General features: G+C 44.8%; 1 pseudogene; it reads right to left on the bottom strand.

Moving 5' to 3' along the window:
* Positions 1-5,568: 5,568 nt before the first annotated feature.
* Positions 5,569-14,139, bottom strand: part of LOC140195715 (alpha-2,8-sialyltransferase 8F-like) — a 56,747-nt pseudogene continuing 48,176 nt past the window's right edge.

Below are 14,139 nucleotides of genomic sequence, written 5' to 3'. Positions count from 1 at the left end.
GGGAGTCTTGCACATGGACTCCTAGTCCTCAACATCTCTGATGTTTAAACCATCTCCCCATTTAGATAATAGCCCGCACTCTTGTTCGTTTTACCAAAATGCATTATCATACATTTCCCAACACTGTATTCCATCTGCCATTTTTTTGCCCATTCTTTCCATTTGTCTAAGTCCTGCTGCAAAAACACTGCTTCCTCAGCATTACCTACACCCGAACCTATCTTTGTACCTTCGGCAAACTTTGCCACAAAGCAATCAATTCCAGTATCCAATTCATTGGCAAACAATGTGAAAAGAAGCGGTCCCAGTACTGACCACTCAGGAACACCACTACTCAATGGTGGCCAACTAAAAAAGGCCTTCTTTATTCCCACTCACTGCCTCCTGCCTGTTAGCCATTCCTCATTCCATGCCACTATCTTACTGTAATGCCAAAGGATTTTATCTTGTTAAGCAGCCTCATGCGTCACACCTTATTAAATGCCTTCTGAAAAATCCAAGTAAATGACATCCACAGCCTCTTTTTTGACACCCTGATTGTTATCTCCTTGAAGAACTCTAACTGATCTGTCAGGCAAGATTTTCCTTCACAGAAACCATGCTGACTTTTACTTATTTTATCATTAGTCTACAAGTACACCGAAACCTCATCCTTAGTAATACAATCTCCCAACCACTGAAGTTTGGCTAACTGGTCTATAATTTCCTTTCTTCTGCCTTTTTCCCTTCTTAAAGAGTGGAGTGACATATTCCTGAGTGATTCTTGAAATATTATGACCAATGCATCCATTACCTCTTCAGCAACCTCTCTCAGGACTTTGGGATGTAGTCCATCTGGTCCAGGTGACTTATCCACCTTCAGATCTTTCAGTTTGCCTAGCATGTTTTCCTTTTTAATAGCAATGGCACTCACTCTTGCTCCCTGACACTGACAGACCTCTGGCACACTACTAGTGTCTTCAACAGCGAACACTGATGTGAAGTATTAATTAAGTTCATCTGCTTTTTCTTTGTCCCGCATTACTACCTCACCAGCATCATTTTCCAGTGGTCCAATATTAACTCTCACTTCCCTTTTACTCTTTATTTTAGTATCCTACTTTATATTATTGGCGAGTTATCATGGTCCAGTCCGTGAAGTCCGCATTCCAGATCACGGTCCAGTTCGTGGATTCCGTATTCCAGCTATTCTTTTTTTCCCTTGTTCTGCTGGGCACATTAATTGAGGCACCTGATTCTCATTTTGGACTGGCACCATAAATAGCTCTGGGGCACAGTGATTCCTTGCTGGACCATCCCCGCCAGTAACCTCGCCAGTAACCTCATCCGTAATCTTGTCAGTATCCCCGTCATGTTAACACGCCGGAATGAGACTAGAGCCGCTGTCTGTAGTTCCTGGACCACGCTGAGTCTTGCCGCTACCTGGAGCCTTTTCGTGTCATGAAATAAGTACAGTCTATGATTGTGTGGTTTTGTCTCTCCATGTTCTCTCCTTCACTGGGTAGGTCTGGCCGTTTGCCGCTACCCTGAGGGGAGATGGGTCTCAGTGTTTTGTGCCCTGTGTCTGAGAAGAGTCCCGGCTCTATGTCCAATGTCCAAGGAGGAGCCCTGGCTCAGTGTTCTGTGTCCTCTGTCTAAGTCAAGTCTGAACCTAGTCCAAGTCAAGAGTCAAGTTCCAAGTGCAAGTCGAGAGTCAAGTCCAAGTCGAAAGTCAAGTTCCAAGACCAAGTTGAGAGTCAACTCCAACCCAAGTCCTTGTCTAGTCCCAGTCTAGTCCAAGCCAAGTCCAAGTCAAGTCCAAGCCAAGTCCGAGTCCAGTTCCTAGTACTTCAGTGTCTCTGTCTTGCATTTGAGCCCACTTCCATTGCTCCCTTATGACAGAATGGCCCAGTTAAACATGGACCCAGCGACACAGCCACTGTCGTTAAACTCTCACCGTTCAGGTTTCCCTCTTGTTGAAACATCTCCCACCCGCTAGGGTTGATGATAATCCTGGCAAGCCTGTTGGATTGCCAGGAGGCTCCCATGGGGAGGGGGTGGATATTGTCATGGTCCGGTCCGTGGATTCCGTATTCCGGCTTTCCATTTTTCCCTTGTTCCATTGGGCACCTTAATTGAGGCACCTGATTCTCGTTTTGGGCTGGCAACATAAATAGCTCTGGGGTCCAGTGATTCCTTGCTGGACCATCCTCGTCAGTAACCTCATCAGTAACTTCACCAGTAACCTCCCCAATAACCTTGCCGGTAACCTCATCAGTAAACTTGTCAGTAATCTCGTCAGCTTCCCCATCAATTTAACCCACCAGAGTGAGACAAGAGCCGCTGTCTGTAGTTCCTGGGCTGCATCGAGGGCTTGCTGGTACTTGGAGCTTTTTTGTGTCAAGATAAAGAACAGTCTATCGTTCTGTGGTTTTGTCTCCCCATGTTCTCTCCTCCGCTGGTTAGATCCAGTAGAGTACCACTACCCTGAGGGTGGAATGGTCTCAGTGTTTTTGTGCCCTGTGTCTAAGAAGAGTCCCGGCTGTATGTCCAATGTCCAAGGAGGAGCCCTGGCTCAGTGTTCTGTGTCCTGTGTCTAATTCAAGTCAGAGCCTAGTCCAAGTCAGGAGATAAAGTTCCAAGTCCAAGTCGAGAGTCAAGTTAAAGCCAAATCCGGGTCAAGTCCATGTCACGTCTGAGTCAGGTCAGAGCCTCGTCCAAGTCAAGTCCAAGCCAAGTCCGAGTCCAATTCCTAGTACTTAAGTGTCTGTGTCTTGCGTTTGGGTCCGCTTCCATTGCCCCCTGATGACATTGGTTTGCCCTCATATTTCAACCTTGCCCTTCTTATAGCTTTTTGTTGCCTTCTATTGGATTTTAAAAGTTTCCCAATCATCCAACTTCCCATTCACTTTTTCTTCTTTATATGCCCTTTCCTTGACTTTTATGCAGTCCTCAACTTCCCTTGTCTAACATGGTTGCCTATGCCTGCCATTCGAGAACTTCTTCTTTGGGACATATCTGTCCTGAGACTTGTGAACTACTCCCAGAAACTTCAACAATCTCTGCTCTGCCGTCATCCCTGCCAGTATCCTCCTCCAATCCACCTGGACAAGCTCCTCTCTCATGCATCTGTAATTCCCTTTATTCCATTGTGATAACAATACATGTGACTTATATGATTCCCATAAGGCTCCTTTTACCCTTGCAATCTCTTAATTCCACCCACAAAGTTTCAACATTCTCTGACCCTATGTCACCTCTTTTTAAGGATGTGATTCCATCTCTTACCGACAGAGCCATACCACTGCCTATGCCTTCCTGCCTGTCCTTTCGATACAAAGTGTATCCTTTGATGTTCAGCTCCCAACTATGGCCTTCTTTCAGCCACGACTCAGTGATGCCCACAACATCATACCGACCAATCTGTAATTGTGGCACGAGTTCCTCCACCTTATTCCGAATGCCACATGTATTTAAATACAACACCTTCAATCCAACATTCTTAACGCTTTTGAATTTTGCTTCTGTGGTACAATTTCTTTGCTCTGTCTGCATTTGTACCCAATCATTAGCTTGTCCTTCCTTACATTCATGTGAAACCTCCTGGTTTCCTTGGCTGTGAGAGTCTAGGGAAGACGACCTCCGGCCCCGCCAAACTTGTGAGATTGAGGTGCGCTCCCACCCCAAACCCCTGTTTGTGTGGATGCCATGTAATTCGCTACCCTGTAACAAATTAATGCCACAAAGTAACAGACAGCATACTGCATACAATTAAAAGATTATCTTCAAGATTCTTAATTCGACTAAAGCATTAGTAAAGAAAAGAACAAAAAAAAGAAGGCCCATTTTAATGAAACAGCCTAATGTGCACAAGTTGGAGCTCAGAGTTTCTCCAAGTCACAAATTCTCAATCGATCTCACCCCAGGCATCATCAAATCATGATCCTGTTCCAGGTCGAATCCTACGGCCTCTTCTCTCCTGCGTCTTCCTTCTTCATCTCTTCTCGAACAAATGCCCCAAGTCCATCCTTAGTGTTCCTCACCAGAGAAGCCTCTCCTAAATTTGCCCATCCTAATTGGATAGCACACATTTCTTCTCATCTGTAATCTTCAACAATAACCCAAACAAGCTGAAAACAGAACAAGCAGAAAATAAGCTGCTCTTACAGAACTGCCAAAATCAAATATATACAGCAGAACAGTAAAATATGAACCAGGACATTACACATGTTACACCCATCATCTACTTGTAAACCTGCTGGCCCATCTTCAGCTCTATCATCTTGGTTCCCATCCCACTGCCATACTAGTTTAAACCACTCCCAACTGCCTGCCAGAATATTAGTCCCCCTCAGATTCAAGTGCAACCCATCCCTCTTGTACTGGTCACACCTGGCCCAGAAGAGGTCCCAATGATCCAGAAATCTGAAACCCTGGCCCCTGCTCCAAATCTTCAGCCACACATTATCTGCCATCCTATTCTATTCCTATACTCACTGTCGCATGGCACAGTTGCCAATCCTGAAATTATTACCCCTGAGGTCCTACTTGTTAGCTTCCTTCCTAACTGCCTGTATTCTGTTTTCAAGACCTCCTCCCTTTCTCTACTTATGTCATTGGTATCAGTATGTACCACAACTTCTGGCTGCTCACCCTCCTGTTTCAAGATATTGTAGACACATTCAGAAACATCGCGGACTCTGGCATCTGGGATGCAAGCTACCATCCATGTTTCTTTCTCGCGTCCATGGAATCATCTATCTGTCCCCCTGACTAGAGTGTCCCCTAATCCTGTTGCCATCCCCTTCAGTTCCCTACCCTTCTGAGCCACAGGGCCAGACTCAGTGCCAGAGGCACGGCCATTGTTGCTTCCCTCAGATGGGTTGCTCCCCCTCAACAGTACTCAAAATGGAGCACTTATCGTTGTGGGGGATGGCCACAGTGTGCTCTCCACTATCTGATGTTCTCCCTTCCCTCTCCTGACGGTCACTCATTCATCTGTCTCCTGTAACCTTGAGGTGACTACCTCCCTGTAGCTCCTGTCTATCAAAAGTTCAAAGGTTCAAAGGTCAAATTTAATGTCAGAGAAATGAATACAATTTACATCCTGAAATGCTTTTTCTTCACAAACATACACAAAAACAGAGGAGTGCCCCAAAGAATGAACGACAATTAAACGTAAGAACCCCAAAGACCCCTCCAGCTCCCCTCTCCCACACGTAAGTGGCAGCGAACAATAATCCCCCCTCCCCCCACCAGCAAAAAAAAGCATTGGCACCACCACCGAGCACTCAAGCGTGAGCAAAGAAATAGCAAAAACATAAACTTGCAGTTACTCAAGAACTTCACATTTCACCCTGCATTCAACATACCACAGGTTCTCTCTCTCTCCCTAATAAGGGCGAAGGAGGTGTCTCCATCTTTCCCCAGCAAACGGGGAGACTTAACAAACAACTCACTAGTTTATGATGTTAGAAGTCCACTATGTTGCTTTTTTCAAGCTTTGTGCCTGAAGATCGTAATGATCCCAGGTCTTTGGCCACGCAGCAGTAGATTTTCCGAATCCACTGACAACACAGGGGTCTCCAGCTATGACACTGACCCTCGGTCTGTCCGTTTCCAGAGCCCCGAGATCTTAGGCTTCCAAATCCAAGCCGGACTCTCAGTCCAGACCTTTGGAGTGCCAAACCATGGCCAGTCCCGAAACTCCGAGAGCAGTTCCGATTCCCGCAAAGAACCGAATTCCAGGTAAGGGTCTTCAAAAGAAACCTGAAAGGGAAAATTAAAAATATTAAAGATAGAAATAGAGCTGCTTCTGAAGGTGTAATCAAAGGAGTCACTGTTTAGCACCATCTTGACTTCGCTCCGCCTCACTCTCCCTAAAAAGCCAGAACAGAATACTGCCCTGCAGACATACCCCCTATTCATGTAAGGGTTAACTAAGAAAAAAGGAATAAGAAATAAGGAATAAACTTACCTAGTTACCTCACCTATGCCTGTTCTTGCTGAAGCCTGTTGAACCAAAGCCTTATGTCTCTAACTCAGACCACTCTGACGACAGCCGCTCCCACGATGACCACCCGGCTAGACGGTACCCCTCTTTTATGGAGACTGGATTTTTAAAGCTTTTTGATCGACCTGCGCAGGAATGCTTCAACTGCACCTGTACAGCACTCCAATTAACAACTCCCGCTGAAAATACTTCCCGCTTTTTAAAGCTCTTCTCTGGACCTGCACGGGAATGCTTCAACTGCATATGCGCAGCACTCCAATCACAGTTCATGTAGACAACACCCACTGCCTTGCCTTCATCCACTTTCTTGGTAACTTCCTCGAAAGATTCTATCTGTTTGGTTAGATGTGACCGACCATGAACAAAGCCATGTTGACTATACTTAATCAGTCCATGTCTATCAAAATACTCATATATCTGGTCCCTTACAATATCTTCCAATAACTTTCCCACAGCTGATGTCAGACTCACTGGCCTATTACTTCCTGATTTCTGTTTAGAGCAGTCTTTATACAGTGGAGCAACATTTGCTATCCTCCAATCCTCTGGTACCTTTCCTGTCATTAAGTATGTTTTAAATATCTCTGCCAGGGCCCTGGAAATTTCTGCGCTTGTCTCCTGTAGGGTGCAAGGGAACACCTTGTCAGGGCCTGGGGATTTATCCACCCTGTTTTACCTCAGTGTAGCAAACACTTCCTCCTCGCTAAACTGTACAGAGTTCATGAAGTTGATACCGCTTTGCCTCACTTTTATAGACTCAGAAATCCATCTCCCGAGTAAATACAGATGCAAGGAATGCATTTAAGACCTCCCCCATCTGTTTTGGCTCCACACATGGATTACAATTCTGGTCTTCCAGAGGACCCCTCTACTTGGACGCTTTATGGATAAGGATCTGCTCAGTAGACAATGGAGACAAATTCTCAACAATATGCTCTGGGCTCGCTGGAGCCGTGAATACCTCCCAACTCTGCAGGTCCGCCAGAAGTGGATGGAAGCTTGCAGGGATCTACAAGAGGGAGATGTCATGCTTCTGAGAGACAGTCAAGCCACCCGCAGAGCGTGGCCCCTGGCTAGGGTTACTGCTGCCTTCCCTGGAAGGGATGGAAGAGTCCAGAATGAGAGGCAAGACCACAGACCAAGGTTCTGCTAGGACCTCCCTGAAACCCGTCTCAGTTGTTTTGCTCCTCCTCAAAGAAGACATATGTTAAACATGATAGCAAAGTATTTATTAGTGACCCACAAATTTTCCTTTCTATGTGGTCTGCACACTTATTAGTATTTATTAGTGACTCACAAATTTTCCTTTCTATGTGGTCTGCACACTTAGCTTTTATTTTGAAATAAGCAGATTCAGATCTGTATTAGATCCCTTCCTGTGCAGTCAAGATGTCAAAAGTAGGAAAGCACTTTCCACAAACTGAAACTAAACAGAAAGGCTTGATACTCATCTCTTTTGGAAACTCCTCTATCTCGCCCCAAGTCCTGACTCCAGCAAACTGTCAAAAAGGTTCAACATGGGAGATTGGTACAAGAAGTTAGAGCTCAAGGTTCCCGAGGCAAGTGGTAATTTCAATCCAACATTGGGTTGGTATTAGGAAGCAGAGAGTGATCTAACCTTCCTGGTCTCAGCTACTATGATGTGTTCTTAAAGCTGCAGTCTTCTGATCCGGGGAAAAGAATGCAAGCAACCAAAGCGTTCGTAAATGAAAGGCAACATTGTGACAAGAGAATATCCAGAGTTACTTGTCAGGCAACATAAGTTTAAAAAAAAGTAAAAGAGGTGGAGCTAGAAGTGGCAGGCTTGTGTTTGAAGAGCAAATAGTACATGTGAATACGTGAATGGAACACACAAGGTATTTCAGAGATAGTTACAGAATTGAAGATATGGGCTGGTGAGTAAAGAATAGTGAGGAGAGAATATTAGGAATTTCATTGATGGAATGAAGTATTGTTACTGTCAGAAAGGGTGGGCACAGGTGAATGGGAAGATGAAAGCCAAATACTTATGAGAAGCAACAATTCCTTCATTTCAAAACCATCTTCCTTTCCTTCTCAATTCCAATGATCTTGAACCTGATAACTCATCTCCGGTTCTCTGTCTACAGATGATGCCTAATCTGTTGAGTGCTTCCAATAACTTCCAGTTTTATTTATCATGTATTATGGCCTAGTATGGAAACATCAATGCCTTCGAACAGAAAACCTTATCAAAGGTAATGGATTCGGCCCAGAATGTCATGGGTAAAGCCCTCCCAAACTTTGAGCACATCTACATGAAATGCTGTTTTTGGAAAGGAGCTCCTTTCTATTCTGGGACTGTGTTCTCTGGTCTTAGACTCTCCCACCATCCTCTCTATATCCATCTTATCAAGGCTTTTCACCGTTCAATAGATTTCAATGACGTCAGTCCTTATCCTTCTGAATGCTAGTGAATACAGGCCCAGAGCCATCAAATGCTCTGCATATGACCATAAGACCATAAGTTATAGGAGCTGAAGTAGGATATTCCTCCCATCGAGTCTGCTCCACCATTCAATCATGGGCTGATGCAATTCTTCCAGTCATCCTCGCTCCCCTGCTTTCTCCCCATACCCTTTGATGTTCTGGTTAATCAAGAATCTATCTATCTCTGCCTTAAATGCACCCAATGACTTGACATCCACGGCAGCTCGTGGTAACAAATTCCACAGATTTATCACCCTCTGATTAAAGTAACTTCTCCACATCTCAGTTCTAAATGGGCATCCTTCAATCCTGAAGTCGTGCCCTCTTGTCCTAGAATCCCCCACCATGGGAAATAACTTTGCCATATGTAATCTGTTCAGGCCTTTTAACATTTGGAATATTTCTTTGAAATCCCCACTCATTCTCCCGAACTCCAGGGAATACAGCCCAAGAGCCGACAGATGTTCCTCATACAGTAAACCTTTCATTCCTGGAATCATTTTCGTGAATCTTCTCTGAACCCTCTCCAACGTCAGCACATCCTTTCTAAAATAAGGAGCCCAAAACTGCACACAATACTCCAAGTGTGGTATCATGAGTGCCTTTCAGAACCTCAACATCACATTCCCGCTCTTATATTCTATACCTCTCGAAATGAATGCCAAAATTGCATTTGCCTTCTGCACCACCGACTCAGAATACCTTTCGGGTATTCTGCAGAAGGACTCCCAAGGCCCTTTGCATCTCTGCATTTTGAATTCTCTCTCCATCTAAATAATAGTCTGCCTGTTTATTTCTTCCACCAAAGTGCATGACCATACACTTTCCAACATCGTATTTCATTTGCCACTTCTTTGCCCATTCCCCGAAGCTATAGAAGACTCACTGCAGTCTCTCTGTTTCAACAACACTACCCACTCCTCCACCTATCTTTGTATTAACGGCAAATTTGGCCACAAATCCATAAATCCCATCATCCAAAGCATTGACGTACATCGTAAAAAGCAGCGGTCCCAACAACATTCCCTATGGAACTCCATTGGTATTCAGCAGCCAGCCAGAATAGGATTCTAAACGACAAGCCATTTAATTCTGGAATCATTTTTATTAATCTCCTTTCAACCCACTCCAGTTACAGCACATCCTTTCCAAGATAATGAACCCAAACTGCTCACAATACTCCAAGTGAGGCATCACCATTGGTTTATAAAGTCTCAACATTACATCCTTGCTTTTATGTTCTCGTCCTTTTGAAATGAATGATCATATTTTGTTTGCTTTCCTCACCACAGACTCAACCTGCAAATGAACCTTTAGGGAATCCTGCACAAAGACTCACAAGTCTCTTTGCGTCTCTGTTTTTTTTGTATTTTCATTTCTTCTACCAAAGTGCATGACCATACACTTCCTGACACTGTATTCCTTCTTTGCCCATTCTCCTAATCCGTCTAAATCCTTCTATCACCTCTTTACTTCGTCAAAGCTACCTGCCTCTCCACCTATCTTATCATCTGCAAACTTTGCAACAAAGCCATCAACTCCACCATCCAAATCACTGTCATATAATATAAAAAGAAGCAGTCCTAACACAGAGACCTGCGGAAAACCTCTAGTCACCGGCAGCCAGCCAGAAGCAGCTCCCTTTATTCCCTTTCTTTTCTTCCTGACAATCGGCCACTGCTTTATCCTTGCTGGTATTTTTTCTGTAATACCATGGGATCATAGCTTGTTAAGCAACCTCGTGTGTGGCACCTTGTCAAAGGCCTTCTAAAATCCAAGCATACAACATTAACCAATTCTCTTTGTCTCTCCTGCTTGTTATTTCATCAAAGAATTCCAACAAATTTGTCAGCCAAAATTTTCCATTGAGCAAACTATGCTGACTATGGCTTATTTTATCATGTGCCTCCAAGTATCCTGAGATCTCATCCTTAATAATCGACTCCAACATCTTCCCAACCACTTGAGGCCCGACTAACTGGCCTATAGCTCCCTTTCCTCTGTCACTTTCCCTTCAAGAAGAGTGGAGTGACATTTGCAATTTTCCAATCTTCCGGAACTATTCCAGAATCTGGAGCTCCTTGAAGGATTGCCTCACAGAGACAGGGAAAGGATGGTAGGGAGAAGGAACCATGGTTGACAACAAATGAGGGACATTTTTCAGTCAAAAACAAAGAAAGAAGCATACTTAAGGTTTAGGAAGCAAGGACCAGCCAGGGGTTTTGAGAGATACAAGGTGGACAGAAAAGTGCGGTAGAATGGATTTTTGAGAGCGAGAAGGCCTTTCTGAATAGGATTAAGGAAACCCCAAGGCATTCTACATGGAAGTGAAGAACAAGAGGATGACTAGAGTAAGAGTAGGACCTACCAGGGATAAAACAGGAAACACGTGCCTAGAGACAGAGGAGAAGGTGGAGGCCTTTAATGAATACAGTGAGAGGGACTTTAACAAATGTAAGGTCATTGTAGAATGGGCTGACATGGTGGAACATATTGATATTAAGAAAGAGGACATGTTGCACCTTTTGAAAACTACTGGGATAGATACGTTCTTGGGGCAATACCCCATGTTGCTACAGGAAGTAAAGTAAAAGATTGCTGTGCCTTTGACAATGATTGCTGTCATCACTGGCCACTGGTGTAGTACCAGATGACTGGAGGGTGGCAGAAGTTATTCCTTTGTTTAACATGGGTAATAGGGATTACCCTGTGGATAATAGACCAGTGAGTCTGACATCAGTAGTGGGCAATTTATTTGAGAGGATTCTTAAAAGAGGATTTGTAAGCATTTGGAAGAACATGGTCTGTTTGGGAATAGTCAGCATTCCTTTGTGAAGGGCAGATCATGCCTCACAAGCCTGACTGAATTCATTGAGGAAGTAACAAAACATACCGATGAAGGTAAAACGGTGGATGTGGTATATATGAATGTTAGTAAGGAGTTCCCCATTGTAGGCTTATTCAGAAAGTTAGGGGACATGGGATCCAAGGAAACTTGGCTGTGTGGATGCAGAGCTGACTTGCCCACAGAAGGCAGAGGGTGGTTGTAGATGTGGAGTATTCTGCCAGGAGGCCGGCAACCAGTGATGTTCTACAGGGATCTGGTTTGGTGCCTCTGTTCTCAGTCATTTGTATAAGTGACTTGGATATGATCATGGAGCAGTGGGTTGGTATGTTTGCAGATTCCATGAAGATTGCTGGTGTTGGGGATAATGTTGCAGGTTACCATAGGTTAACATTGGGAAATTGACAGGATGCAGAGTCCAGCTGAGAGGTGGAGTTTAATCTGGAAAAGTGTGAAGTGATTCACTTTGGAAGGTTGAACTTGAAGGCAGAATTCAGGGTTAGTGGCAGGAGTATTTAGAGTGTAGAAGAACAGAGGGATCTTGTGGTCCATGTCCATAGGTCCCTCCAAGTTGCCACACAAGTTGAGAGTGTGGTTAAAAAGTCATATGGTGTGTTGGCCTTCATTAGTCGGGGGATTGAGCTCAAGGATCACGAGGCAATGTTGAAACTCCATAAATGTCTGTTTAGACCACACGAAGGATATTTTATTCAGTTTGGTCACCTCCTTTTAGGAAGAATGTGAAGCTTTAGAAAGGTTGCAGAGGAGATTTACCATGATAGTGCCTGGATGAGAAAGCATGTCTTATGATGATAGGTTGAGTGAACTAGGCTTTTCTCTTTGGAGATAGTACAGATGAGAAAATGACTTGATAGATGTGTGCAAGACCATAAGAGATAAAGACTGAGTGGACAGCCAGAGATTTTTTTCCCAGGGCAGGAATGGCTAATGCAAGTGGCCGTAACTTTACGGTATTGAGAGGAAAGTAAAGGGGGGTGTCAGAGGTTAGTTTTTTGTACAGAGGGTGATAGATGCATGGAATGCCCTGCCAGGGGTAGTGGTAGATGCAGATACATTAGGGACATGTGCCTCTTAGGCAGATGGATAAAAGAAAAATGAAGTGATAAGCAGAAGGGAAAGTTTAGATTGATCATGGAGTAGGTTAAAGTTCGGTATAACATGATGGGCTGAAAGGCCTGAGCTATGCTGTATATGCTCCTCCATTGTCTCACAGTGGAGAAGCAGATCATATGCCTGTCCACATGCCCACGGCTGTGGTCAATCAGCATAAAGTGCAGGAAGAATGAGCATTTATCCTGCTGCAGAGGGAGGGGTCAGTCAGCTGGAGGAAATATGTCTGATGCAGACTGATGGTCTGAGGGACAATGGGGATCTAAAAATTGCAATGTTTTAAGTGATTTGAACGCATGGTGATTTGCATCAGTGCCAAGGGTATTTATGTGCTTTATTTTAAGAATCAGTCAGCAATTTCAGCGAGGTCAGGCAACGCTAGTGCCAGTGAAGGGAACTTTTCCAAATGTCTCTTCCAAGTAATGTCCAACTAATGCCAAAAATAATATCACGAACAAGAGAAAGTCTACAGATGCTGGAAAACCGAGCCACACACACAAAATGCTGGAGGAACTCATCAGGCCAGGCAGCATCTGGGGAAAAAAGTACAGTCGGTTTCAGGCTGAAACCCTTCAGCAGGACTGGAGAACAAAGGCTGAGGAGTGGATTTAAAAAGTGGGGGGAGGGGAGAGAGAAACACCAGTTAATAAATGAAACATGAGGCTCGAGAAATGAAACTCTCTGAAGCAGAGCGCTCTGTCCTCAGCAAGGGCCTTACCTTTGTCCCCCTTCACCCACACCTCAGCGAATTCCCGGTACGCCATGATGCTGAACTCTTCTTCTGCCAGCTCCGTCTTCGAGTCTACTTCTTCGGCAAAGACCCTCTCACCCCCACCGATGACCTCTTCTCCCATCTTCAACCCTCCTCCTTTTCACGGACACCCCACTCTGGTCTTCTGCCAGCTCTGGATTTCTTTATTGCTCACTGTCGACGGGACAACAGCCGTCTCGACTTTACCACACCTTGTCCCCATTCCAACCTCACTCCTTCCGAACGCTCTGCTCTCCACTCCCTCCGCACTAATCCTAACCTTACTATAAAACCCGCCGATAAGGAGTGTGCTGTTATAGTCTGGCGTACTGACCTCTACCTTGCCAAGGCACAGCGACAACTCACGGATACCTCCTCTTATTTACCCCTCGATCATGACTCCACTAAGGAGCACCAGGCCATTGTCTCCCACATCATCACCGACTTTATCCGCTCAAGGGACCTCCCATCCACTGCTACCAACCTTATAGTTCCCACACCCCGCACTTCCCGTTTCTACCTCCTACCCAAGATCCACAAACTTGCCTGTCCTGGCAGACCTATTGTCTTAGCTTGCTCCTGCCCCACCGAACTCATTTCTGCATACCTCGACACTGTTTTATCCCCCTTGTTCAATCCCTTCCTACCTATGTTTGTGACACTTCTCACGCTTTGAAATTTTTCAATGATTTTAAGTTCCCTGGCCCCCACCGCTTTATTTTCACCGTGGATGTCCAGTCCCTATATGCTTCCATCCCCTACCAGGAAGGTCTCAAAGCTCTCCGCTTCATTTTGGATTCTAGACCTAACCAGGTCCCCTCTACCACCACTCTGCTCCGTCTAGCGGAATTAGTCCTTACTCTTAATAATTTCTCCTTTGGCTCCTCCCACTTCCTCCAAACTAAAGGTGTAGCCATGGGCACCCGTATGGGTCCCAGATATGCCTGGCTTTTTGTTGGCTTTGTGGAACAA

Source organism: Mobula birostris, chromosome 3 (assembly GCF_030028105.1).
Source record: "Mobula birostris isolate sMobBir1 chromosome 3, sMobBir1.hap1, whole genome shotgun sequence".
Taxonomy (NCBI): domain Eukaryota; kingdom Metazoa; phylum Chordata; class Chondrichthyes; order Myliobatiformes; family Myliobatidae; genus Mobula; species Mobula birostris.
This window is presented reverse-complemented; position numbering and strand designations above follow the sequence as displayed.